The sequence below is a fragment of the Alligator mississippiensis genome, chromosome 4 (assembly GCF_030867095.1).
Source record: "Alligator mississippiensis isolate rAllMis1 chromosome 4, rAllMis1, whole genome shotgun sequence".
Lineage (NCBI taxonomy): Eukaryota > Metazoa > Chordata > Crocodylia > Alligatoridae > Alligator > Alligator mississippiensis.
This window is the reverse complement of record NC_081827.1, coordinates 139,526,603-139,552,033: the sequence shown is the minus strand read 5'-3', so window position 1 is coordinate 139,552,033 and position 25,431 is coordinate 139,526,603. Positions and strand designations below refer to the sequence as shown.

The 25,431-nt window shown below is 43.8% G+C and overlaps 1 long non-coding RNA gene across 1 annotated transcript in view; it reads right to left on the bottom strand.

The window, feature by feature from the left end:
- LOC132250226 (uncharacterized) overlaps window positions 1-4,335 on the bottom strand; it is a 149,169-nt gene extending 144,834 nt beyond the window's left edge. Inside the window, exon 1 of the long non-coding RNA XR_009461872.1 lies at window positions 1,373-4,335. This is a non-coding gene — a long non-coding RNA (uncharacterized LOC132250226). The remainder of the gene's footprint in view (window positions 1-1,372) is intronic.
- Window positions 4,336-25,431: the final 21,096 nt, after the last annotated feature.

The window sequence follows — 25,431 nt, the reverse complement described above, 5'->3', positions numbered from 1 at the left end:
TTAAAAAAAACCCCATGGCCTTGGAAATAAAAGGCATTTCAGAGAAGGCAGTGCCGCAAGGTCTTGTCTACACGAAGATTATTTCTCTGTCACTGATAAGGGGATCAGGAAGAGATGCAACAAGTTGCTGCTTCAGCAAGCTTCTTGACGGGGGGGCAAACACTTGCAAGAAGCAATGGGCTTACTGCAGAATCCAGCCCTCAGGCACCATTTTTTTCAGGTAGGTCTACATGGAGCCCCACATGAGGCTGTAGGCAAACAGATTACCCTTCCAAGTGTGTCTCTTCAAACAATGAGGGCCTTCTGTAAGTCCCCTAAGGCAAGGATCATATCATTGCTTAAGCTTATATAGAGGCAGGCAAATAGGTACTCAAATTACAGTCAAGAATATTCCTGCAGAGCAAACAATTTGCTTTGGGTACGACTACACCCCCTATACACACATTTACTGCCAGGAGCATTCACAATAAAATTTCAGTGACTTCCATGGAAAACAAATTCAAAGTTCAGAATGTAATTTTTTTTCAAAAATCTAGTTGGTCTAATAAAAGATATCACCTCTACCACGAGTCCTGACAGCAGTCATGACAGAAACCTGATCCTGTGACCTGATTGTACTGATACATTCAGGGCCATGTGAACTGCATGTCCAATCAAAGCAAGCCAGTGCCACTCAAATTTCAATTTCTTACAGAAAGCTGCTATCAGACCATTTACTAATCAATGCTGTTTCATGGGAATTACTCTAGGAGTAACGAAATGACCAACATATTTGAGGAAATCATAAATTGCTCATTACAAAATGAAGCAAAATTGGTTTGCTATGAATTATTTCCTCACTAGTTCTTATATTTGTCTGAAACAATTCATTCCATTTGTGTTTGTCATCACTATTAGTTGTCCTTCTTATTCTTAGCTCTCTGTATATACAAGTTCTGGTCACTTAGAGACACCAACATGAGACACAATTCACACTAATCTGAGTCAATGCTCAATATAAGATCACATAAGCTAATGCTGAGTTCTTCCCTTCTTCAAGTCAACAGAGCTAGCATGTCTGAGGATATGGCTCTGCCTATTCAGACTGGTGTACCACCATTAATACTCCCTCACAGCACCCTTTGGAAGAGGTACAAAAACATTTTTAACCCAACTGCACAGAGAGGACACTGATACCGCGCAGTACCATGACCTGCCCGATAGAAAATCGGTGGCACAGGCACTGTGACAGAAATAGAGCCCCAGAAGAGAACTTACCTGGGGGAAAAGACAAATTGGAGCCAGTACCATGCCAAGCCGGAGAAGCGGCAGACACGGAGCCACAGCCAGGGAGAATGTTGTGCTGGGAGGAAAAAAGGGCTATATTACTTACCTGAAGCAGAGTAGTGGACTCCTGATGTCTCCCGACTGGATTGGACCCACCAGGAACCTGCAGAGAGAAGGAGAGACAGCTGTCCACACCATGGCAACTACAGGCCAAGGAGAGAGGAACAGATGCTGAGAGACAAGGTAACCTGGAGTCAGGAAGAAGCTAGGCCAGTCCCACTATGGCCTAAACAGAGCAGGATGAACTAACATCCGCATACATTTATACTAATTCAAAAGGCCAAGACAAGTGTAATGGTATCATAACCAAACCCAGAAGACCAGGACTCAATATCATTGGTTGCTATTAGGTGGGGTGTAGGGGACGGGGAGCCCCAAACAGGAAGATAGCTGGGAAGATTGAAGGAGGGGACCAGGAGGGATAGAACATACATCTTCCTCCCTACTAAATATATTTATTAAAGCAAAGACATGGCAGGTGAGAAGCCCTGAAGGCCCTCTGGAATCTGACTCAATAGCAGGCTATTTTTTCCTCGAGCAACAGTGACGTCTGAAAAACTCATATGAACCAGATGCACTAGTGAACAGCATGGCCAGTTACAGTCACCATTTAGAAATCCAGACTGGACTCTCTCATTTGTATTCATGCTTCCACACTGTGTCGTCTCCATCAATAGACTGGAAACCCTAATAAACAGGAGTATATTCATTGGGGGGAAACCATTTCAGTTATAAGAGCCTGATTTAAAGGTATCGATGGTTAAAGGGGGAAAGCAGGAAGAGGAACATGGATTAAAGGATATTGCTTCCAGAGGTGCTCAGGACCAAAGCAGATTTCAGCTGCCCTGCCTTTGCTTAAGCCTGCTGTTCTCATTTGTGCTGAAACAGTAATCTATGAAACCTCCTATGTAACCTTAGTTCCTTTCTGACAAATATGACTATTTCTCAAAAATAGCTGAACTAAGAGGTTACAAAAAAAAAGAAAGAAAGAAAGAAATACATGGATTTCAAACAGATAAAATAAATTTATGGATCTGAACTCTGAGCTGGCATGGTAACTCCAGAAGCCCGGGGCTGAGATATTACTGCTCATGGGAGAGACAGTGTGTCAGTTTTCTGTGGTATATTTCTAAGCATTAACATGCCAGGCAAAGAAGTCTTTCACAGTTACTCATTAATTTGGTCACTTCTTGGGAGGCCAGTGGAATCTTCCCTCTTCCTCCCCCCACCATCTCCTATCCAGCCTCCCATAGAGCTGTCTCAGGCCAAAATGGTTTTTTTGACACATACTGGCAAGGTGGTGCCACAGAGGATCTTCTGGAACCAAGAAATGCCGAGAAGAACAAGAGTCATGGAAACTCATAAGATTATTGATATAGAGGGAGGGAGATGCACACAAGAGTGTTTTTTTGCGGAGGGGGTTACAACTTATTTTCTATCTCCTACAAAAACTAGATTGGGATCAAGAAAAGCGGTATCCTGTCAGACAGGTTCCATTTTCCTAACGTGCTGCCATAATACATTTACGAGGCCACCTGAGGCCTCTAAGCTGGGAACAAATCTCAAATCATTATGATGCTACACCTATTCACTCTCTATTATGGAAATAAATCAAAAGCAGACTTTCAGCAAAAAAAAACCTCACTTCTTGAGCCATCAGTGCCAGTTTCCTGAAGATGCCAATGCCCAAATGTCTTTAGCATTCCAGTGTATGTTTTGGCTACAAGAGACTCAATTTTTCAATTAAGGATCAAAAAAACAGCTTCAGGTAAATTTGCCAACCCAGACAATGAGGTTCTTGTTCTTTATGAAGAATTTTATTTATTTAAGCCTTACATTTGTGTTCATATTTACTTTTAAATAGAGTGCTGGATCTGGAGCTGGGCCATATCGTGTTTACACAAAAATTAAGGTGACCTTATTGAAAATGGAGCAAAAGAGTCACATGGAGATGCTGAAGAATGCGTGTCACAGGGCACTACCCCCAGAAAGAGAAGAAAGTGCAGTTTGGTTTAAAAAGAGGCCTGCTTTGCTTTTCTGGAGGTCTGTCTGTTGGTCTAAGGAGATGCCTTCTTTGGCCTTCCCCTACTGGTAGCTATTTATTACAAATCACCTGTAGGGAGTGCCCTACCTCTTGTTTGTTTTTGGCAAAACAGAAAGTGCTGGAAGATGGTTGTTTGAGCCAAGTGAATGGGATTATGGGCAATGGCATCTCATTGAAAGGACAAACTGAACGTATCCAGAAGTTGGTGAAAAAACACCCTTCAGACCAGTAGGTTGCATTCAGGACTAGAAAGGCTTCACTGTAGTCACTGTGGCCTCTGCTCATGTTAGTCAGATTTCCGTTACATTTCCTATGATGAATGCAAGCCACTTCCCTTTTGAGGAACATTACTGGCCCTGAGTGAACTGCAGGAGATTCAGTTTAATTTGGACCTTTTGCTGGGCTGGTCTGACCAGTGTAAATAAAGAACCCCTGACACTTCCAGAACCTTTACTGATTCTCCCCAACAGACTTCAACAGACCGTCTCTCTTTCTCCAAGGACCTGGAATTTTTGTATATGCATATCTTCACATCCAGTTCCCAGCTAGAATTGAAGTTCCTGGAATGCCAAGGAAATGGCTTTTCATGCAGTCTCTCTGGCCAAACACATAAATGGAAGAGACAGAAACTGTATTGCTATCTATGTCTATGAAGCATTTATAGGGCCCAAGAAAGCAAAAGGAATAGGCCTCGAATGTACTGTTTAGGCAATAAGTTTTCCCATTGCATTTTGAAGACTTAAAAAATTCTGATAAGAAAAAATGCAGACACTTATCTGAAATAACTCAAAACCTTTTTGAGTACTGCCCATTTGTAATGCTTATCAAAAGCTCATTAACCTTTCCCCATCTTGAAACTACACATATCCAGGATAATTTGATCTACAAAACTAGCTGCATGTCTTGTGAGACCCAAATTCTTACATTCTGTTTTGGGCAGTTCGCAATACTGAGAGTATTTTACCTTTTTGTACACTGTAGCATTACATGTAACAAGCCCAAATTTCTTACTTAATTATTAAGTAGGTGAAATAACACACTGTTGAAGCAGAGACGCACAAACTTTTCAACCCTGGAAAGCAATTCTATTATTATTCAAATTTAAGGATCTAATTAAAAAATAGTCTGTTTCCCTGACTTTTTGGTTACACATTGCCAAACTGTGAGGGTGGAAACAGACATTGCCTGATGTCTCTTTTGTGCCACCATAAAAATTTTTATGGTGACACAAATGCTGAGTAAATATACATCAATACCCTTTTTCATGCCATATGAAAGTGTCACGACAAAAGGTGATAATAGACTACTGCTCTATTGTGATGGACATCTGTTACCTCTGTGGTGCTTTCTCTCCCCTCAATCAGACCCATGCACTGGATTTGGCTGGGTTAGAAAAAGACCTTTCCTGCCTCGGTCAGACCTGCTCCACTGTGATCATAGGGAAAGGGCTCTGGTACAGTGGGGAAAATCCCTACTTTCCCCACTCAGCCAGACCTGTGCCTCAGATCCTGGGCACAGTTCTGGATGAGTAGGTAAAGTGTGGGGAACACATTGCCCCTTGTTCTGCACCATCAAGTGCAGGACAAGGGGTGACATGTTTTGCACAGCTGATCTGCACTTGTGGACATCTTTTTTCCAACCTGAGTGTGAATGAGGAAGGGATTCTGCCTTAGTCACCATACATCCTATACACCAGTGGTTCTCAAGCTTTCTAGATTCAAGGCAACTCTCTTTAAACTCAAGTTAACCCTTGGAAAATGCCAGCAAATAAAGAAAAATAATAAAGCAATTCTTCCATGGCAAAGAACTCAAAGACCATAGCAGGTCAGAATGGTTTTGACACCTCTTGGTGGCAGGCAGCCCCTTGCACTTTAGCACCCTTGTGCCCCAGCCAGCCCGTCACCTTCTATATGTGTGTTTCAGTGTATGGAAGTACTTTGGCTTAAAATAGTACTGTCCCTGACAGTACTATCTTACAGCAGAGTTAATTAATATACTGTGCCTTAGTAGCAGTGTACATGTAGATGGTGATACTTTATTGTGGAGCTAATTAGTCTACTCCACAGTAAAGCACACATGTAGATGCAACAACAGACTGTGTCCAGACAAGCAGGGGCATGTGGTTTGTAGTGCCACGAACTGCATGCAGGGAATATTAAAACATGCCCCATGCTACAAATTTGCAGTGCAGAGCCAAAATTTGCTATCAGGAAATCCCAGGAGCAAAAAAACACCAGGAAAATACACAGCGTGGTACACACAACAGGAGCATGTGCTGGCAGACATGGAGGCTTGGTCCTCTAGAGAGATGCTTTGGCTACCAGTATCTCCATTCCCCCAGCTGTGCCCTGGTTCCTCTAGCACACTGGGACCCAGGAGGAGCTGGGTAAGGGCAGTTTGCTGAAGTGGGACAATCTGTCCCTTAGCAGAGCACATGTACATGGGCATGTGCTGCAGCAAAACGTAGCAGCACAAATTTCTGCTGCTACTATTTTTGCTGCTGCAAGTGCATGCCCCTGCACATCTGGACATGGCCACAGAGTCAATGTTATATCTACATTTACACATAGATGTGTAATATATAAGTGTAGATATTTCTACTTTAGCCTTTTTATTACTGAATCAAACAAGGGAAATAATTAAGCAGTTTAAAAATACCTTATTTGGAAAAGGATAATACATTTTTTTTCACAATATGTTTGTGCTTTATTATATTAACTTGAATATTTATATTTGGTGTTTACTTTTTTTCCCTTTCTTTAACTATAATTTATGATTAAGAAAACAAAAAGCACAAGAAAAATATGATTTCACAGCTGTGTTTTTATCCCATCAACTAGAGACAATCCCCTTTTGAGGCAGAGGAACAGAGAAAAGAAAACCAAAACCCAGGAGAGAAAGGTGAGGAAGGATTTCCTCATTGCTTTTAGCTAAAGGGGGAGCTGTGCTTTCCTATGGGACTCTTTACCTTCATCCCTGTATTTAACTAGATTACTCACATTGTGTAGGAATTAACATCTTCAAGTCTTCCTTAATTAGGCACCTTGTCATATTATTTTAGTGCTAGAGTTCTGGAAATTTACTTTGTAGGAGATGAGATTTTAGAAAGTGATCATTTTCATTTTTTCTTCTGTGTCTACAAATTTCAGGGAACAAAGTCAGCTTTAGTTTGGATGAGGTGACAGTGAAGGATGATATGGAGGGAAAGCTGGGGGTTATTAGGCAATTCCATAGCAGACTGATTTTCATTTAGGGTGCCATGATCTCCTTTTAAGGGTTCCACAGGATACCACACAATATTAGCATTGTTGGGTGCGCAAACGCTTACACAATTCAGAAAATAAACTCAGAGATTACAATAGGAAAACATTCTGACCTGTTGTGGACTTTCTAAGTTCTTTGCAACAGAATAATTGCTGTATCATTTTTCCATAATCAAGAAAATAGTGAAAGCTAAGAGCTGCTCTTGTCCTAGGGTTGCCTTGCAGGTACTAAGGAGAGCATTGGGCCTAACAAGATTGAGAACCACTACCACAGCATTTCACTTAACTTATATTATCTACCTGAATCATTCCTTTTTTTCTCCTGGAATGGAAATATGCTGCCAGAAATATACTGATGATTTTATATAATGTCAATTCAATCTGAGGTGCAGATTCCCAAAAGCAGTATAGTTTCTGAGTGCACTAAAGCAGACAAGGCAGAATTCTACATGTTTGCTCTGTGGAATGTATTGATAGAGGATTAAAATTATTTTTACAACTGGAAATGGAATAATTGGCCTACTTCTCATGTAAAAAATATGGCACTGTAAGTTTGTGCATGTAGAATTTTTTGGCTTATATTTTTAAGACGTGATCAAAGTTGATCAGAATACAGTTTTGGGAACCCTCCTGGCTTTAAAGCCCTGCTTTTATAACGATATGATTGTTGGAGAATTCCAAACCTTTTTATTTTATTTTATATTTAAATTAGTTTCAAGCCTCTCCTGCTTGAAGCTTGAAAAATATGAACCCTAAAGAATTAAAAACCTGAAGGCAATAAAAAGAAGCCCAAGTCATTATATTTTTGAATGTTATGATTTTCAGATCAATCTTATGTCATTGTTGGGAATCGACTCATTTTTCCAGTGTTTGTGTTAGATTGAGAATAGATGGCTCACTAGCACTGATACTTAGTTGCCATAATGGGATTTGAGTATTGAAGCAACATTGCATTTTCTTTGTATGATGGCATATGGCTTGGGGAAAAGAATGTTAGCAAAGGAAGGAAAGTGTTTGAAAAAAAAACAAGCATGCAAGCAAGTTTATGAGCAGCTAAACAAGAGGGCTGTGTTGTACGTAGAATGTGGAACCATGTAAAGGACCCACATGTGCCCCCAATACCTTGTCCAGCCTACATCCCTCCATATTATGCCTGGAGGGAGAAAGGTGCTGACTAGCTAAGCAAAACAACCTGGTAGGTCTTTTAATCTGAAGAGAAGTTCTCAGCCCCTGCAGAGAAAGGGATCCAGCAAGAGGAAAGATATCTTGTATAAGACAAGAGTAAGACAAAGGGACTCGCCAGTGAACAATTCTTTTTCCCTGGTAGTGCCTCATTTCCTGGCAAGAAAGACTGGCGTTCCAGAAGCACCTTGTCTGGGCAACATCTACTCCTTCTGTTTCCACCCAAGGGTCTCTTAACCTCTTGAAATGATGAGCAAATGAAGATCCATGGGGGAGGGCTGCACAAGACCCTGAATTCCCCAAAAAACCAAGAGAAAAGCAGCTGTGTTTTCCTGTGGCATTCTAACTTTATCCCTGTTTAACTAGCTTACCCACATTATGTAGGAACTAACATCTTCAGGTCTTCCATACCTGGGAACCATATCATATCATTTTGGTGCTTAATGGACTTTTTCTGTCGGAGATGGGTTTTTACGATCTAGAAGTAGATTCTTTTCAATTTCTCTTCTATGCCTATGAATTTAATGAGACAAAACCATGTTTAGATTGTGTGGAGTAAAGTGGCAAAGGATGATATGGAAGGAAAGTGGGGTGTTGTGAGCTAACCTCTAATACAACTTGTTTTCTAACAGAGCTTTGCCTGTAAATTTCTCTAGGCTAAATATGTGATGATAGTTTAAAGCAGGCTGGAGTACAAGGTCTGTCAGACAGCAGCTCCAAACTATTTATGATATCTGTCAAAGCAAGCTTTCCCTCTTGCAGCTCATAGAAGTTGTGTGCCTGAGGAAGAAGTATACCTTAGATGGATATGTAAATGGATACAGGATAGTGGACAGTGAAGAGAAACAGGAGCAAAGGTGGGAGTCATGGGGGTGGTGATGTGTGGCCAGATGTGGAGCAGCAGTACCCACTGTGAGTGAGCTTCCCCTGCCCCCTGCATCTAGCCAGGCGGGTGGTGCCTGCACAGCAGTGCAGGATAGTGCATGGCAGTACTCTGTCCCCCCTGCCTGCGTGTACCCCTTAGGGCCTTCTTAAGTACCCCCAGTTGCAACCCCTGGCATAGTGGGTTAGTAGACTATGCTGTAGCCAGTAGGGCAAATAATACTCTGGCATACATCAATCAATGCATCTCCAGCAAAACCAAGGAGGTGATTCTTCCGCTCTAATCAGCACCAGTGAGGCCGCAGCTGGAGTACTGCATCCAGTTCTGGGCACCACACTTTAACAAGGACATGGACAAGCTTGAGCGAATCCAAAGAAGAGCCACACATATGATCAGAGTCTTAAAAGGCAAGCCTTATATGAAGAAAGGCAGCCTTATATGAAGAAAGGCTGAGGGATTTGGGACTCTTCAGCCTGAGGAAAAGAAGTCTGAAGGGGACCCGGTAGCAGCTTACCGCTACACTAAGGGAGTACATCAAGGGCTCGGTGAGCAACTGTTCACCAGGGTACCCAAAGGAAAAACCAGGAGTAATGGCTACAAATTCCTGGAATATCAATTCAGGCTTACCATTAGGAAAAACTTCTTCACAGTCAGGGTGTCCAGACTGTGGAACAAGCTCCCTCCAGAGGTGGTGCAGTCACCTACCCTGGAAATCTTCAAGAAGAGACTAGACAGTCACCTTGCTCAGGTTACTTGAATCCCAGTTATCTGTCCTGCTTTGTGCAGGGGGCTGGACCTGATGAATTTCTGAGTTCCCTTCCAGCCTTACAATCTATGAATCTATGAAAACCAGTTGGATCTTGCCAACTGAACTTTGGGCCCAAATTAAGCTAATTTAAGATAAGATTAATTAAAATATTTCCATGGTTGCTTATAAACAAATATGCATTTTTGTGTGGTGTTTACAACCCAAATGTTATAGCAATGAGAAACCAAAAGTGAAACTGAGGGGCCTTACAGAAGTTAGATTTTTCATGCAATAAGGTCCCTGAAAGCGTTTTACAGCTATAACATACCAAACATTCATGGCTGCAGAGTGTTTTTAAAATGGCCAATCATGCAAAAAATTGACTGTTAAATCACATATTAGATGAATATGCTCTAGGGCAGAGCACCTTAGGTTCCCTATGAGGGTTTATCTCAGGTGATTCTGCCTGCATCCCATGACCCTTTGCAAGCCTGGGCTGCTGCTCATGTGAGCAAGCACAAGCGAAGCCCTGCCCCCAGGGCTGTTACAGAGAAGAGGCAGAGTCTCCTCCATGGGGAAGGGAAGGAAGGAATCGGAGGTGGAGGTACATAACCTCCCCAGCCACTCCTGCTCTCCCTAGCCACAGCTTCTGTCAACATGCTCATGCCGGGAGCTGGGGGATGAACCCATCCCCCTCTCAGGACCACAGCAACGGAGGGGCTCAGGTCCCCACTACTGGGCAAAATCCCTGTACCCACTAGGGGAGCGGGGGAGGGAATGGAGAAAGGATGGTCAGTCTTACCTCCCCAAGGACACAAAGACCTCAGCCACTGCTACCATGTTGCTATCTGCCTGCCCCCAACAACTGCTCCTGTGGTAACTTTTACTGACTCATCTCTTACTGTCTCAGCATGTGGCTGCTGCTCCCTGGGCAAGACTCCACACTGGGGCTGCCATTCCAGCACCCCTCCTAAGTCAGTCCCTGTGGCTGGTGCCCCCTTTGGCAAGTTGCACTACTGCTGAACTGAGAAAAGGAAAAAAGGATTAAAAAAATTTTCAATTTAATTGATTGGAGCTGCCACCAGAAAGAAAGGCATGTAAACCTGTTTACTTCCCTACATCCCAATCCTGCAAGGAGACCAACCTGGCCAGCACTCTGTGCTTGCAACCCTGCTGATTCTACTAGGGCTCTGCACAGGGACAGTTTCTTGAAGCTCATTGCACACTCATAGCCTATGGCTATATGTGATAATACCTCTCTATCCAGTCACATAATAAACCTGGGTTTAAATCCTAGCTTTGATAACAAACAAAGATGAGCACAGTGGTCTCAGCATGGTACTGACCTGTTGACCTACTTAAATATAGAGGGAACTTTGGGCGGCAGTGTGAAGGATCTCCATCCCAGCCTCCTCCATGTCTCTTTTACCAGGTTTTTTTTTTTTGGCATTGTCTTTTGACCTGTCTATCACTCCAGTTGCTAAGCAACCATCTCTGCCTTCATGACCTGAACCAGGTGAGGGGTGGGGGTGGCCTTACTTCTCATTTGTTTTAAGCACTGACCTCATGGCAGGGGTGTAGTGGCTCTAGAGATGTCAACCTCTGAGTCAACTGAGTATGCTTGTTAAATTGTCCAACTGGTGTCCAACTACACCTGGCTGGGATTGGATCAGGTAGATGATGTCAAAAGGGCAAGCCAAGGGCTATATAAGCCAAGACTGCCCAGGAGGAGGGGCAGCAGCCATGATGAAGGCACACACAGCTGCTGAAACATCTGCAGCCTTCTCTCTCTCTCTCTCTCTCCCTCAAGATGCTGAAGTGAGTAAATTGTTGAAACTTACCTAGATATATGGCTTGCTGTAAAGTAGATACGTGATCAAAGGCTACCTAGCCACTGTTTGCTCTAAGGTTATTCTTTGATACTGCTCTATCCTGTACCCTCCCCCAAACCCACTCCCTATAAACAATTAAGTTCTTCACTGCATGGTGAACTTCATAGTGCTTAGGCTCAGAAGGGACCTAAACACATCATCAGGTCCGATCCCCTGCCCCAGGCAGGAACAATTGCAGGGTCATATCACCCCAGCCAAATATCTGTTCAACCTCCTCTTGAAGGCCCCCAAGGCAGAAGAGAGCACCACCTCCCTTGGGAGTCCATTCCAGAGCCTGGCAGTCCTAATTGTAATGCCTCCTGATGTCCAGCCTGAACCTTCTCTCTAACAATTTGTGGCCGTTATTCCTAGTAACCCCAGGTGGTGCCCAGGTGAACCAACCCTCTTCCACTTCCTACTGGTCCCCCCTTGGTGAGTTTGTAAATGGCCACCAGGTCCCCTCTCAGCCTTCTCTTGTGGAGGCTGAATAGGTTCAAGCCCTTTAGCTTCTCTTTGTAGGGCCTGACCCGCTGCCCCCTGACCATGCGAGTGGCCCTCCTCTGGACCTTCTCAATGCTAGCCAAATCCCTTTTGAAATGCGGCATGCAGAACTGGACGCAGTACTCCAACTGTGGCCTGACCAATGCCACATAGAGATGAAGGATCACCTCCCTGGACCTGCTCATGATGCACCTGTAGACGCACGACAAGTTGCAGCTAGCCTTACTGATCGCTTCCTTGCGTTGGCGTCTCATGTTCATCCTGGAGTCAACAATGACTCCAAGATTGCCGTCTCATGTTCATCCTGGAGTCAACAATGACTCCAAGATTGCCATCTCATGTTCATCCTGGAGTCAACAATGACTCCAAGATCCCTTTCTGCCACTGTGTTGACAAGAAGGGTGTTCCCCGGCCTATAGGTCTGTTGCTGATTCCTTCTCCCTAGATGCAGCACCTTGCACTTGTCTGCATTGAATTCCATCCTATTCTCATCTGCCCACCTTTGTAACCTGTCTAGATCTAGCTGGATTCTGTCCCTCCCCTCCAGCGTGCCCACCTCACCCCACATCTTGGTGTCATCAACGAATTTGGACAATGTGCATTCCACACCCACATCCAGATTGCTGATAAAGATGTTGAATAGTACAGGCCCCAGGAAAGAGCCTTGGGGGGACTCCACTGCCCACATCCCTCCAGGTCAAAAATTACCCATCCACCACCACTCACTGGGTGTAACCATCTGGCCAATTTGCCACCCATCTGACTGTGTAGGCATCAATGTATGCCTTTGTGCCCCCTTGGTCTGGCTAATGAAGGGAGGCTACTTTTTGTGCTTCAGGCTAAAGGAAGCACCCCAAGCTTTTGCAGTGGGTCATATTCAAGAGGAGGTTGGACAATCACCTGTCTGGGGTCTTGTGAACCCAGCATTCATTCCTGCCTGTGGCAGAGGGTCAGGCTAGATGATGTGTTCAGGTCCCTCCTGACCCTAGCTACTATGAAACTATGAAGCACCCTCAAGGTCTACAAGGTCTGTTTTACCCAGGGGGAACACAGGGCTGAAGACAGACCAGATCCCCTGGGTGGTGGCAGCAGTACCCCCAGGCATAAGTGTGTGCTCCAGGAAGGGGGTCAGCTGGACATGAGGCTCCTCCAGGGAGGCACTTGGAGCTTGGTAGGTGGTTGAGCTCAGTGAGGTGTGTGGCTCAGTGCAGGAGTGCCCCTTACTGGCCTGCCACAGACAGCGACCATAAAACCATCATGTTCACTGTCCGACATAATGCAGACAAATCTGATAGCAGGATTGAAGTTTTGGACTTCAAAAATGCAAATTTCAACAAGCTTAGGTCACTAGCAGGGGACATGCTGTGGGACCAGGGACTGAAGGTGAAAGGTGTGCATGGAGAGTGGTTGTTCCTTAAGGCCATGATCCTTGAAGCACAAAGGAAGTCCATTCCCATTTGGAGAAAATGTAACCAAAGGGCTGGGAAGCCCTTTTGGCTAAACAGGGAAATCACAGTCCTCTTAAAAAAGAAGAAAGAGGCTTATAAACAATGGAAGCTAGGGGCAGGGCCCAAGGAGGACTATTCCACAATGGCCCACATATGCAGGGAACAGATAAGAAAGGCTAAAGCGGTGACTGAACTTAGATTATCAATGGGAATCAAGGACAAGTCCTTCTTTAGGTGCATACATAACAGGAGGAAAACAAATGGGAGTGTGGGGCCTTTGCTTAACAACTCAGGAGAGCTGGTTACCAGCACCCAAGAGAAAGCTGAACTCCTGAATGACTATTTTGCTTCAGTCTTTCACCAGACCAAGGGGAAAATAATGCCAGCTAGAGTACAGGATGAGCATGGTAGGAATAATCACCTTTTTACTATTGCTGTAGAATGGGTGTATGACCAATTAAAAAAATTAGACATATACGAGTCAACAGGACTGGATGATCTTCATCCAAGAGTGCTGAAGGAACTGGCCGAAGTCATTGCAGAACGCCTGGTAAAACTCTTCCACATCTTGTGGCACTCTGGAGAAGTCCCTGAGAGGATGGAAGAGGGCCAATGTTGTGCCCATCCACAAGAAGGCCAGTAGGGAGGACCCAGGTAACTATAGGTCAGTCAGCTTAACTTCTATCCTAGGGACAATCCTAGAAAAATTTATCAAGGAGTCTATCTGCAATAAGCTTGCAGAAGGTAAAATTCTGAATGACAGCCAGCGTGCCTTCATCGTGGGCAGGTCTTGTCTTTCCAACCTCATCTCCTTCTATGACCAAGTGACTCACCACCTGGACACAAGAGAGCAGGTTGACATTGTATACTTTGACTTCCAAAAGGCCTTTGATCTAGTATCCCACAATGTCCTCATGAGAAAATTGGAGGATTGTGGGATTAACTCCGAGAGAGTCAGGTGGGTGAGAAACTGGCTGCAGGACAGGACCCAGAGAGTTGTAGTGAAAGGATCTGTGTCATCCTGGCGAGAAGTGGGCAGTGGTGTCCTGCAGCGGTCAGTGCTTGTTCCAGTACTTTTCAACATCTTTATTAATGATCTAGATGTGGGGGTGAAGAGCTCACTGGCTATGTTTGCAAGTTATGGGGAAGCGTGGTTACGCTTGAAGATAGACTACAGATACAGGTGAACCTAGACAGGCTAGCAAGTTGGGCAGATCAGAATCTGATGAAGTTCAGTGTCAAGAAATGTAAAGTGCTCCACCTGGGGATGAACAACCCCCAACACACCTACAGGCTTGGCAGCACCAGACTGACTGGCACCAGGAATGAAAGGGACTTGGGGGCAATAATAGACCACAATATGAATATAAGCTGGCAGTGCGATACTGTAGCTGGTAGGGCAAATAATACTCTGGCATGCATCAATCGATGCATCACTGCAAAACCGAGGAGGTTATTCTTCTACTCTACTCAGCACTGGTGAGACCACAGCTGGAGTACTGCATCCAGTTCTGAGTACTACACTTTAACAAGGACATGGACAAGCTTGAGAAAGTCCAAAGAAGAGCCACACATATGATCAGAGTCTTACAAGGCAAGCCATATGAGGAAAGGCTGAGGGATCAGGAATCTTCAGCCTGAAGAAAAGAAGTCTGAGAGGACCCAGTAGCAGCTTACTGCTACATCAAGGGCTTGGTGAGCAACTGTTCACCAGGGTACCCGAGGGGAAAACTAGGAGTAAAGTCCACAAACTCCTGTAAGATCAATTCAGGCTCAACATTAGGAAAAACTTCTTCACAGTAAGGGTGTCCAGAGTGCTCCCCCCAGGGGTGCTGCAATCACCTACCCTGGAAATCTTGAAGAGGAGACTAGACAATCACTTTGCTCGGGTCACCTGACCCCCAGTTATCTTTCCTGCTTGGTGTAGGGGGCTGGACCTGATGATCTTCCAAGGTCCCTTCCAGCCTTACAGTCTATGAAAAAAAGATGGCAGCCACCCTCTTGTCCCTCCTCCCCTTCCTTCTCCAGCCCACCAATCAGTGCCAAGGGGCGGTGCTGCTGAGAAATGCCCAGAAAATTAGCTCTGCATGCTGTGAGCAGTCCACAAAAACATTTTATCTTACTGCAATTTAAGTAGGTCCCTAACTGTAAAGCTCCCAGACAAGACACTGGCTTAAATCTAAACTATATATATTCAGCAAGCATCTGACTACTGAAAAGCAGCCTCTTCTGAAGTGGGGGACAGACCATCCACACGGTGAGATGTAATGTATATCAGCAGGGAAAAAATAATGACATGGACTCCAGGGCAAAACCATTGGTAAGATGGAACCTTTGTAGTATATATAGCACAGCAAGACATTTTTTGGAGATGTTATTCAAAACATGGCAACCGGCATAGAACTTGATTGAAAAGATGAAGGGTTGAATTGGCCCTACTTACATCTATGCCTGTTTGTTTTGGGGAAACTTTGTATTTCCAACTGGATACTTAGATGACCTAAGTTAGCCCCTCACGTGCAAAGTCTGGGATATCAACCATGCTTTGCTTGGGAAATCCACCCTCCATTTCCAGGCATTGAAGCTCTGCCCAACAATTTTATTTATACACTTGGAGAAATGTAGATTATTCCTGGAACTGTCTTTTCTAACCTTTCCTGCTCCCACTTTCAGTTTAATTGCTCTTGAGAAACAGAATTGTTTAAAATGACCCATTCCTTTGCCTAACTATTAGCCAATTCAGTCTGGCAGTGAGATGCATACCTAAAGTCAAAAACTGGCCAAACGTGAATAATGAATTCAGAAGTGGTTTGGTTTAGAGCTGTTTTCTTTCTGCTTTGCTTGTTTGTTGTATATATATATATTTATATTTCTTGGCTGTAAATCTGATGCATAATTTCTTTGGAGTTTTCCTAAATTAGTCATTTGTTACAGACAAAGAAGCCAGACAGGGTTGCACTGCTAGATGCACCCGCTCACAGTGCACAGTGTACCAGGACTTTTTTCTTGGCCACGGAGTCATGGCGTGACACAAAGCAGACCTTATTTTTGCAATCTAAAGGACATGTTAATTATTTATATCTTTCCTTAATGGACCACCACCATGGCCAAGGTATGAACCAAGCTGTAAAAACACCTTTGACTCATATTAAACTCATGTTTAGACAGTGGAAGATGTAATTTTTAATAAGCCTTACCCTGTCCACGTTGTTTTATTTATTAATGTCACTTTAGCAGCCATAAGTCTATCACGTGGAGCTTTAGAAGCTGGGCTCTGTGTAACTTCAATTGAAACACTGCCTCCACTATCTGCATTGCTCAAACGACAGTTTCTGAGGTAATAAAGTATTTCCACAAAAATACAACACAGTTGGTTATCATCTAAAAAAGGTTTCCCCTCTGGATTTATGGTTTATTCTAAGCATGAAATGGTGCTGGCACAGGGAATCCATGAGAAAAGAGCAGGATGTGAAAACCCTTTGCTTTCATTATTAGCATGCTTGTCTGTCTTCTGCTTGTGGAATGCCAACAATGAGAGCAATCTGAGGTCCCTCTGGTTGCTTTGCAGACAAGGATGGATGAATGGAAACAATGAGGAATTTCCTGAGTGGGCTTGTCTATATCAGAGATGAATCAGATTCTAGCAACTAGACAGGGAGAGGGATAGCACCTGTATTGTAGACCCAAATCCAAGAATGGAAGCCAGTGAATAGAGGAGCAATGAGCAAAACAAGGAGAAGCAACTTAGTGATGAAACATATTAAACTGAATGGCTGAGAAGGTAAAACGTTGTGGAAAAAAGGCCAGTGCCATCCGAGTCAATGGTAAAACTCTCTTCAACCTCACCCTTCGAACTTTGCTTCCAAAATCATTCACTGAAGAACGAAGGGCAGAAGGGAAGGGACCTGAAGTAGAACTGAGGCAGCAGCCTCAACAATTTCACTACAGGAAAGAAACATCTGCACCCTGAGTGTAACATCTGAAGGCTTTCCACTCATGTAACCTCCATTAATTTGCCATGCTGCCAAACCTGCAGCAAACCAATGTATCACAATGGAGAATACCAGCTGCTTTGAGAAAGCAAGTGTTTTAGCTTTAGTAGGGTCTGGGCAGGAGTGTAACTGAGAGAGGGCAACTGGGCAGCACCCCTGGGTACCACCTTTGTGAGGGGTTACTAAAGCAGATTGTAGTGGTGGCTGATCACACTACTGCAATCCACACAGCAGGAGCTGGTGCTGCCCCACACAGTGCCATAGCAAGGGGGATGGGGGTGGCAAGCAGGGCGACTTCCCTGGGCACCAAAGCAAAGGAGCACCAACAGGCACTGCCCAGCCAGGGTGGGATGTGGGACAGAGCCACGAGTGGCTTGTTTGGGGGGGGGAGGCAGGGATGGAGGGAGAGCGACTCCTGCTGCCGCATGCATTCCCGGGCAAGCATGGGGGTCATGTGCCCCCCAGATCTGTGCATGGGGTGAGGGTGGGCTGCTGCTGCAGGCTTTGCATCAGGTGCCAGACTTCCTTACCACAGCACTGACCCCACAAATTGCACAACTGCTCTGCTACACCTCTGGGTATGGGCCATATAGGCTTGAACAGCCCAGGTTTCAGGAGACAGAGTGCTGGTGCCATAAATATTGGCACTGCCAGACAGGATGGATGCTACCAAGAGGTAGCTCAGAAATGGCCATTTTCAGTGTAAAGATCTTTATTTTATTACAAGTTTTGTAAAACCTCAAGAGCATTTGCCTTGAGAAAAGGACTTCCTTCCATCTGAACATTCACCAGGCTACACTGCCAAATGGTGTATAACTTTCCTTCACATTAAAGACACTTGCTTTTTAAAATGTGCTTCTCTCTAAACGTCTCCCTTCCAGCACATCATAAATATTAGGATGGCATTTGTTTGTATGTCTTGCTCACAAGGTGGCATGCTCAGTTCCCACAATTTTTCTTCTATTTTGCAGTGTAAATCAGTTGTAAATCCATTCAGTGCAACAGAATTATACCAGGTGTAAGAAAAGTTTCTTGGGACCCTGTTTTGTGTCCATATTATGCCATAGAGGAGAAACGATGCTGCACAGTTAGATGTGCCACCCTTCAAACAATACGCTAAGACTTAGAATTTCTAGTTTCTTCCAAAATGGAATTGTATGCATTTTTTGAAAAAACTATAAGGGATGGCCATCCCCACACTAAACAGAACGGAATCTGGTGCCCAGTCTGTACATTAATTATTTTCAATAGCCAAAGGTCAGCCCTACTTGACATAACATTTGCTGTGGACCTGGGTTCAATTCCTTACTTAGTACAGTGAAGAGAAATACTATGCATAGGAAACTTGCTGGGCTGAAGTGTACTGTTGCTTACACTTTTGCAATGTCATGGAAGCTTTCGTGGTTGCAGAAGTGTGATTCTGAGGACAGAATTAGGTAATTTGTATATGGAGCAGAACAGGATTAAAACATGAAATGCACACCCATTTAGAAGTTCAGAAGTCTAACAGTTTAGGACCAGATACACATTTTCCCCCATGTTTCATTTTCTTAAATGGAACTGTTTAAAATATTCTGTTGCTTTTTCAAGTGTATTAGTGCTGATAAAAGGTGACAGTTTGAAGGTGGTGAACAGTGAGTCCCTCTCTTTCATAGATTTCATAGACATTAGGGCTGGAAGGGACCTCGGAAGATCATCGAGTCCAGCCCCCTGCCCAAAGGGCAGGAAGTCAGCTAGGGTCATAGGATCCCAGCAAGATAAGCATCCAGTTTGCTCTTGAAGGTTTTCAATGTAGACGCTTGAACCACCTCTGGTGGCAGGCTGTTCCAGCTCTTCATCCACAGAAGCTACATAGTATAAATAGCACTGCTACCAACTCTGAATCTGGATCTAGAAGGAGAACAAAGGTCACTCTACATGTCTACTCAGTCACTGGGCAAAGGATCCCATGAGATTTGACTGTTGTGTTAGTTTTTGTTGTGTGGCTGTGCATATACTAGGAACTGGTCTGCAGTGACCAAAGTGTTTTGCACACAGTAGTTCAACAAACAGTCACTGAATGGAAATAACTTTGTCACTTTCTTCCTGGGATGGATGTGAACCCACCTATATCTGGGAGGCTCCATGGTCAGTCCTACAGTCCCATTCAGAGGGTATATTTTACCTCCCTGATAACAGCAGCACCAATAACATGAACCCTTCTTTAAATCAAAACCAAGCCTCTTTTTCCCCTTTAGAACAACAAAAAATTATCCTCTCACCATGCAGCCCACACGTGCCAGCAGTGGATAAGACGTATGCCAAAGTCTACAGGCTCCTGGCACTGTAGCACTGTTTCTTCCAGCTGAGGAGTAATAATTTGACACCTCTGAAACAGCAGGACCTCAGACCCTGACAACTGCAGCCTTGTTCTACATCTCTGAGCCATTCAAACACATTACAAAAATCACAGTCAGCAACATCCATAGTGGATTTTTTTCCCACCTTAGCAGTTCTCTCTCCCCTCTGATGTGGGCTTGGAGATATACTCTGTGGTATCACTGTTAAGTTTTTCATTTATTTTTCCACGCTTACCTACACAGAATGAAACACTCCCTTTTAGACGCCAGTCCAAATTATTCAAGAATACTTTTGACAGCTGCCAAGTAATTTAGAACGATACCTTCTTAACACCTTCTCAAAACAGACCTGACAACCCAGAGGAGTAAAGCTTCTCCCACTTTCAACCATTCTACACATGCTGACCTGAATTCTACCAAGAATATTCATTTAATTGAAATGCTGGTTTTTCTTCTGAGACTTCTGAAGGGACCTCATGTTACTTTGGGTCTGACTGCACACCTCCATTTATAAAGCTGGTACTTTTCCTCTGCTCACCTCCACCAAACTCCCATACTTTGGCTGAGGACTCCTTAACAGGACACCCAGTGGATGGGATGGTTTTCAGGAAGTGATGCTCTGCATGAGCTGACAGGCTCTACTGGCTCCTGAAATGGGCAAAATTGGTCTCCCACTTTTGCACTCTCTAGAGCAGCACTGTCCAACTTTTGAGCACCTGGGGGCCACACCAGCAGAGGTTGCACACTTTGCAGGCTGCACCAGGACCCGCCCCCCCCCTCCCCTCCACACACACACCTTCAGCTCCCCAGCCATGGGCTCTCTCCCACACCATGCCATGTGGGCGCCCTGAGCCATGGATTCCCTCAGCAGTGGGCTGTTTGTGCTACACCATGCCATGCCACCCCCTGGAGCAAGTCAAGGAAGTGGAGGGAGAGAAAACTTGGAGCCCCAGTTGCTGCTGCAGCTAAGGCAGTGAGGGAATCAGTGACTAGGTGTAAGCCAGGGGCCACAATTTAACAACTCGTGTGTTGCATGGGGGCCATGGGCTGCCAGATGGCTCAACCCTGCTCTAGAGCAGTAGTTTTTAACTTGTGTCTTGTGGAAACCTGGGGTTCTGTGATAGGTCATGAGGTCTGCGGGAAGAGATTGGGGGTAATGATGGAGAGGGCATGGAGATGGTATACCACCATTGCCAGGCTGGGTTGCTAGGCTCTGCATCAGCTCACATGGGTTCTGCAACAGCACAATTGATATGAGAAGGCTCCACAACTTCAGGAAAGTTGAAAACCACTGCTCTAGAGCTTATAACACTTTTGGTTACATTGTGGCATATTGAGATAGGACGGGACATAATGCATTTGCCCACTGCGTGAAGCAAATGCTGGAGTCCCTTAGCCTTTCTCAATTGCATTCAATTTTATAATGCCTTTTTTTCTCCCTCAGCAATGCAAAGCACTATAAGCAGAGGCAGAAGGGGTGTTTTAATTCAAGTGGGTATTTGGAGAACAACACATTTAAGCCAGCTCCTTGTTCAATTTGGTTTGTTTGTAAAATAGATGTGTAGAAAATGTAATTTTTGGTTAGAAAAGGGATTGTCAAATCTTTTCATCATGTGGATCACATCATTATGAAAAGATTAGCTTGTGGACACCTTTTTTCTTGTCCTTGATTGAGTGGTCTGCTTCTATTCTTGTTCACGTTTGCAACACATCCTTGTGGTACCTAGAATGGTTGCTTCTATAAAAAGGCCATTTTAGGGATGTATTCAGTGCACATCAGCTTCTTTTCACATACCACTAGAAACAAAGAGAAGGCGACAACTGCAGCTTTAATATTCCCTCCCAGCTTTCGTAAGCACGCTGCAGGCCACAGCTGGCCAACTGCTGCATTCCAAGAGTGGAGACTTGAAAACCTCTCTAGCATAAAGGCCTCGATCACAGAAAGTAACTTGTGGCCATCCCACCACTAAAAGCAGCACCTAAAATAAAGTTCCTGCACTGATTTGGTTCCTTGAGGTCTACAGTCATGAGCTGCTTCTTACTCAGGAGAATCCCCCATGATGAGGGCATTAGATTCAGGCATCCCTCCCTCCAGTTTAACAAAATACAGCAGCGAAACTTACCTTAAAACAATATGTCCTTGTGAAATGCATGGATATATAATACTTAGGCAGTCTGTACCATGTGTGTATCATTATGGATAAATACATCTCTCAGCAGCAAATTTTTTACCAAGTTGATTTTCCTTCCCTGAAACAAAATGCTTCAAGCAGTGTCAAAGACAAGCAGGAAGAATCTGTCACTGCACTGGCAATTAACCCCCAAGCCCCATCCCTCATTCAAGCCCTCCAATGAATAGTGAGATCCAGCAGGTAAAAAACAGCAGTAACAAACAGAGTTAGGTTTTATTCCTGGCACAGTCAAAGCATATTTGGAATAGAACAGTATTGCCTAACAAGCATACCTTTTCTTTGGAGGATCCTGAGGGTTAACATAGGGAAATGGCCGAAGCCTTGAGAGACCATTGCTCAATTCTTTGCTTGGTAAAATTAAAGATAATAGCACTGAGTGCTATGAGGATAAATGTGTCGAAGATTGTGAGGCATTCTTGTACTGAGTGGCTTAAAAATTGTCCCTAGCTCTCTACTGTGGTGATTCTTCAGAAGAGATTTTAGGAGCTGCACAATGTCTGTTGCTCCATATGTACCACCTTTATGCAGGGGACCCTTTCAGCCCTATAGAAATCAGGGTGGGACTTGACCACCAAAAAAATCTAGGAGAGTGGCATGGTGTTGGCAAATCAGTAGAGCGTCTCTCCTCTTTTATGCAGTGCTGAACCCACACTCTGTTATGGTGTTTGTAGGCATTGTACCATCAGGGACCCTGCTTTTAGAAAAAAATTTTTTTTTATCAGGATGCATAGACCATAAACACTTGCAAGTCAGACACTAATTTCTCTTCTTACCTCTCCCACAAAAAAAGCATGGGAAGAACACTTGTTTTATGGGCTCAACCTGGAGATGGAGGGTCACAACTCAGTCCCAAGGTTATGATGCAGGGGTGTAGAGATACTGGGGCTAAGCAGGATGCAAGCAAAAGCTGGTAAGTAAACTAGACAAAGGTCAGGCAAAGGCTAGCTAACAGGGATCAGGGCTAGGGAAGCCAGGGCTAGGGAATTAGGGACCAAGGCTAAAAAGCTAGAAGAAAGGAATCAAGAACCAGGGTTAGGAAACTAGGAGAACAGAACCAGGAACATTGAAGCTAGACCAACAAAAGAAATCTGTCTCATTAAACACCCACAAAGCATTCTCATTCTGGAATACCTGGTAAAGGTCTGAATGAATTGGTTACCCCATTGTCATAATCACTGAAGAGACTGGACTCCTGTCGCAGTAGCTGTAAATCTGAGTAGTAGCCAAGCCAGGCCTTCTATCCTTTATCTTTATATAAAACTTCTTGTTGTTTCTTTCAGCTACAATCTGCGAACCCTAAACCTTGAGAAAAAACCCTTTGGAGAAAAATGCTGGTGTGAAAAGCCTTCTTGTTGTTGCTGTCAGATTTAGCAGATTAATCTGTCAGTTTACACATCTTAGTTTCTGATTACTTCTGCTCAAGGTTTCCACCTGGCTCACTGATCTAGTTCCAACTGAGTGTAACTGGGTGTTGTGTGCTCTCTCACAGCGTGCTTTTGGCTGTTGCACAATATTGTTGAATGTAGTCCGATAGCAGGCATATTTTTCCACAGAGGCTATAAGGCAGGGTAGATGTGCACCTTGTAGATTAACTAAAAGAGAGAGGTATAGAAAAGCTTTCATGAGCCTGAACGCATGTCATCAGATACTGTTTAATGAAGTCATTATCCTTTGATCTAATTCATCAGCAACAACATTTGATGACATGCGCTCAGGCTCACTTGGGCTATACTTCTCTGATTTAGTTAGTCTATAATGTGTGACTGTATTCTGCCTTTAACTCTATCTGTACTGTTTCTAATACTGCCTTATTCACTATGGTAGCTAAGGGTTTTCAAGTTATGCTGTAAATGATATAACAAAAAGCTGTCCCTTGTAAAGCAAGTGTGTAGTGTTGTGTTTTGGTTTGCTGGAATTTTTGGTTGGTGACATTGGTTTATTGTTAGTTTTTAACATGTGCATGCAGTTCAAGAAGGAAGGTCAAAGCAGCAGCACTTAGTGACATGTGTGATGGTCTTGAGTTATAGTGGGAGCTTATCCCATAGCTGGGGACTGGCTCCTGATTCTGTTTCTTGGTGGGAGAGGGTATCATTGGGCTAGAGAAGCAGAGCTGCAGAACACAGCTCTCACCTCATACAATGGCTGATGTTTTAGAGCATGTCTCCATTGCAACCAGTTCAGTGATTAGGGCTGGTCTAAATCAGTTAGCTGATGGATTGCTAGCAGCATAACCATGGTATCTCAGTATTCATTATGGGCTAACCACCTGAGCATTTGTACTTTTTGGTGGGCTTCAAAGTCTGGGACAACCAACAGACTGATAGTTTAAAGCTTGCTTGGGTATGTCTCATTGCGCTTCATCATTCCAGTGATTTAAGCACACTTTTAAATACCTTTGGCTCAGAACATTGAATACTTGTACGATTAGAAAACTGATCTAGAACCATGACTAGACCATCTATAGGAAGTATTGCAGAATAAGGCAGGTCTGATATGCTCATAGCAGCCCATGTTATGAAGAGATTTGCTGCAGCACCCTGTACTAGTCCTCAAGTGTATCCATTTGTAAAAAGCCTTGAGATGTAAAGAGAGATGCTACATTAGGGGTAAAGATGTAAAGAGAGATGCTATGTAAGATAATGCAATAGGAGGAATTTGTAAGAGACAGAATGCAAAGGTCTCTTCTTGGCCTCTTGTATACTCAGATCAAGTATTGATCTTCAGATGGCAGAGCTTCAGATGTCACAGCTTCACTGACTTCAGTGGGACTGTGCTGATTTTATACCAGCTGAGGCTCTGGCCTAATGACTGCAAGTTAGATGAAACAATAATGCTCAACAGACCTCAATGTTTTGAACTATAGTCAGCAGATGAATAATCCAAACATTGACTTCAGTAATGGCCTTAGCATCACTGGTAAACATTCTAAATGGATGAATGAGAAAACTACTGATGGCAGTCCCTGAAAAAATTTGAGAAGTTTGTGTAGTGTCTAAGGGTTGGATTTTTATCCCAAACTTTCTGAATACTTTTGGGCTATAAATCCTATGTGAACAAGTTTTCCCATGAGTTTTCTAGGACTTGTGCTTGGCAGTGTTGGAAATACCACAGGAAGAGCTTTTTCTCATGGCATTTTGGCTTTCAGTCTCAAGCACAGCCTGGAAGTACAGAGGCGTGGGAAATTAAAACAAAAAGGAAGCAGTTAACCAGATTTCTATGGAAAAGCTTTGTATTCACTTTGGTAGATCCTTATCATAATCCAAATCTGTTCTTTCTTGTGTGGTGAGTGAAACAGGATTATATCACAGCGTCACACCTATGAAAGATGCAAAAATATACTCGGGTCCTCCTTCTTTACAGTTCTGGATTTTTTTCCCCAACTGTGTGTCATCTAATATGCTGCCCAGTCTAATTTAAATATTCCAGTAGATGGGGCTTTTACCACTTCCTTTGGGAAACTAAGCCTTAGCCAATGGCTACCACAGCCAGGATGTCTTTCCTGATTTTCAGCATCAGCATGAGCATCTCACAAGCATTAGTAGATTTACCCTCACTGCTAGGAGTAAACATTATGAATCCTATTTTACAAACTATCTAAAATGCCTAAGTAACTCGATCAAAGTTACACAAGAATTCTGTATA